General features: G+C 41.5%; 1 non-coding gene across 1 annotated transcript; it reads right to left on the bottom strand.

Annotated features, from left to right (window-relative positions):
- Positions 1-345: 345 nt before the first annotated feature.
- On the bottom strand, positions 346-483 carry LOC119943008. The gene has a single exon (XR_005455496.1). It is a non-coding gene; the product is annotated as a small nucleolar RNA SNORA7 (small nucleolar RNA).
- Between the last annotated feature and the right edge of the window lie 3,342 nt (positions 484-3,825).

Here is a 3,825-nt window from a genome sequence, read left to right as displayed (position 1 = left end):
GGTGAAGAAGCAGAACAAGATAAGACCAGATATGAATCAACCGCCTATTTAGCAGACTCTTGGACCAATCAGGACCAATCACACCCAGAATGCATTCTTCCAGGAAAATGAGACAAAAAACATAAAACCCTGTCTAACGCCTCAAAGTAGAAGCTAACGACACCATGGACACATCTCTCCCAGAATGCCCCACCTCCATCTGCAGTCATTCTGGTAGTGTATCCATAGAGTTTTCTTGGTAAAAATATGGAAGTAGTTTACCATTGCCTCCTTCTGCACAGTGAACTTGAGTCTCCACCCACTACTGTCTCCCACGCCATGGCTGCCCAAGACAGGTGAGTTTTGACTTGTAGTAGATTGCCTTCCACTCACTAGCCACTGCCCAAGCTAGGAATGGAATGGGTAGTCCTCTGCTTGACTCTCCCTCTCACAGTTGAGACTGGTAGAGTACTGGAAACTCTGCAGGTGAGACCCTGAGAGGGAATAGAAGCTTTAGCTAATCCTTATAAATGACCACAAAAGGACTTATTTAAATTCCTTCAATGTATGATTAAAATAATTCTTGGTGCTACTAAGAAATAATTGCGTTCTGATGTTTTATGCCAGTTCATGTTGTTTTTGCCCCATTCAAACAGATCTTTGGGTATAGGAATACAGTCAAAAAAACAGGATGTTTCAGGTAGCTGTGCAGGCTTTTGCTTTACAAAGAGCTCAATGCTGGCTGAGCTTTTCCCCATGTTCCTGTCTTGACCCGTGAGGAGAGGAGGCCATTTAGACGTATTTAAAATCCCATTTTGGCCTTTGAAAACATAGAAAAGCCTCAGACAGTAAAGTGATACAGTGGCTTTAGCTTCTTTTGTGTGGCAACTCTTTACTCCAACTGGCAATTACCTGAGTGGTCTGTGACAGTTTAAGAAAAGAAGCAAACAAACAGACTTTAAAAAAAAAAGAATCACTCCTCCTCCACAGTCCAACTGAAATGCTTTGAGAAAGTTACACAGTTTAATAGCATCAGTGAAGAGGAAAATTTATCCCATCTGTTCTTGAACTGTTGGATGGTCTGGATACCCCCTCCTTGACCTGCAATCCTGTATGGAGACTTTGGACTTCACCAACCTTCTTTGATCTATATTCCAATTAGGACAATTAATGGTACCAATGAAATAGAGTGGTAAGCAAAGAAATAAGCATTCTGACCTAGCAGAGAGAGCACAGGCTTGGGAGTCAGGGGACCTGGGGTCTAACACCAGCTCCGCCACATGCCTAATGTAGGACCTGGGGCAAGTCACTGAACTTATCTGTGCCTCATTTTCCAAATCTGTAAAATGGCAATGAAATAACTGTTCTCTTTCTCTCTTTCACTGGGAGCCCCATGTGGGACAGGCATATTCTCCAAACTGATTATAGTGTATTCATTCAATCGTATTTATTGGGCACTTACTATGTGCAGAGCACTGTACTAAGCGCTTGGGAAGTACAAGTTGGCAACATATAGAGACGGTCCCTATCTAACAATGGGCTCACAGTGTAGAAGTGTTTAGCATGGCTTTTGGCACAGGGTAAGCACTTACACTTACTATGCCATAATGATTTTATTATTATTATCATTATTGTTATTATGACATGCTAAATAAAGTATAATTTTTATAGAGCTATCTTTTGGTTTGGAGAAGGTGCAGCTGAGGATGAGATTTAAAGTCAAATGCATGTCCTGATGGCAGGAAGATTTTCCTTTCCCCTCTTAACCACTGGAGTTTCCCATAGGGAATTAGGTCAGATGAATAAGTGAGTTTTGTCAGTCTGTCAGTTGTATTTATTGAGCACTTACTGTGTACAGACACTTATTAGGTGCTTGGGAGAGTAGACTATTACAGACACATTTCCTTTTCAAGTGTGGCCTAGTGGATAGAAGATGAGCCTGGGAGTCAGAAGGACCTGAGTTCTACTCCCAGCTCTGCCACTTGTCTGCTGTGAGGCCTTGGGCAAGTCATCTAACTTCTCTGTGCCTCAGTTACCGCATCTGTAAAGTGGGGTTTAAGACTGTAAGCCCCATGCAGAACAAGAACTGTATCCAACCTGATAAGCTCGTATCTATCCCAGTGCCTACTACAGTGCCTGACACAAATTGAGGGTTTAACACATACCATTAAAAAAAATTTGACCCACCCATAATGTAAATATAACAATAGGTGCATAGCTTAATTAATGGAGCTACATGATCAAATGACAGTATAAATATGCACCTAATTATAAAATATTTGGAATTATAATTTTTATATATGTAAACTTGTAAATACTTTTCAAAGCATTCAGCCTATTCAGCAAGGAGGCATGGTCATTTTGCTAAAAGTAATAATAATAGTAATTGTGGTGTTTGGTAAGCACTTACTATGTGCCAGGCACTGTACTAAGCACTGGGGTAGATACAGGGTAATTGGGTTGGACACAGCCCCTGTCCCACACGGAGCTCACAGCCTCAATCGCCATTTTCCCAACGAGGTAACTGGAGCACAGAAAAGTAAATTGATTGCCCATGTTCACACAGCAGACAAGTGGCCGAGCCAGAATGAGAACACAAATTGATCTGCCGTTATCTAATGCTACATTTTAAAATGGACTTTAATCACTTAGAGTTTATCAGAATCTTCCAAAGTTTGAGTGTAGTAAGAAATACTGTCAAAAACGTTTACTCACCAATCACTAAGCAAGCTAAATGAAGAGCTAATAGGTTGATGAAGTTTCTTGTCAGAAATGGAGGGACCTAGAACCTAGACAAAGGAATTGATTATAGTGATAATGGCTTGCACCTAAGTATTTGCATGCTTTCATTCCTGTCAGGCACATTTCTGCTAGGGCCTGGAGTTCAAGGAGCAAGCAGAACTTTTTAGAGAAGCATCTTGGCCTAATGAAAGAGCATGGGTCTGGGAGTGAGAGGATCTGGGTTTTAATTCCAACCCTGCCATTTGACTCTGTGTGACCTTGGGCACATCACTTAACTTCTCTATGCCCCAGTTTCCTCATCTGTAAAATAGGGACTTAATACCTTTTCTTCCACCTTCTTAGAATGTGAGTTGAGATAGGGACTGTGGCCAACCTGAATACCTTATTTTAGAGAAGCAGCATGGCTCAGTGGAAAGAGCACGGGCTTGGGAGTCAGAGGTCATGGGTTCTAATCCTGGCTCCACCATTCATCAGCTGTGTGACTTTGGTCAAGTCACTTAACTTCTCTGTGCCTGTGACCTAGTCTGTAAAATGGGGATTAAGACTATGAGCCCCATGTGGGACAACCTGATTACCTTGTATCCTCCCTGGTGCTTAGAACAGTGCTTTGCACATAGTAAGCGCTTAACAAATGCCATCATTATTATTATTACCTCAGCATTAAGTACAGTGCTTGGTATATATTAAGCACTTAACAAATGCTACAGTTATTTTAAGGAGGTTAGATGCGATGATCATGGAAAACAGTAAAATCTATAGTGTAGTTCAGATCCCATTCATAACCTTCTCACCTTTCTCTTCATCAGTCTCTGGGAACCATCAAATCATTGAATTATGTTTCCTTTTTTTTTAATGGTATCAACTAGGCACTTAATATGTGCCTGGCATTGTACTAAACACTAGGGTAGATACATACAAGATAATCAGGTTGGATGCAGTCCGTGCCCTACATGGGCCTCCCAGTCTTAATCCCTAATTTACAGATGGGTAACTGAGGCACAGACAAGTGAAGTGACTTGCTTATGCTCACACAGCAAACAAGTGGAAGAACCAGGATTAGCACCAACGTTCTCTTACTCCCAGGCTTGTGCTCTTTCCACTAGG

The sequence above is a fragment of the Tachyglossus aculeatus genome, chromosome 21 (assembly GCF_015852505.1).
Source record: "Tachyglossus aculeatus isolate mTacAcu1 chromosome 21, mTacAcu1.pri, whole genome shotgun sequence".
In the NCBI taxonomy this organism is placed as follows: domain Eukaryota; kingdom Metazoa; phylum Chordata; class Mammalia; order Monotremata; family Tachyglossidae; genus Tachyglossus; species Tachyglossus aculeatus.
This window is presented reverse-complemented; position numbering and strand designations above follow the sequence as displayed.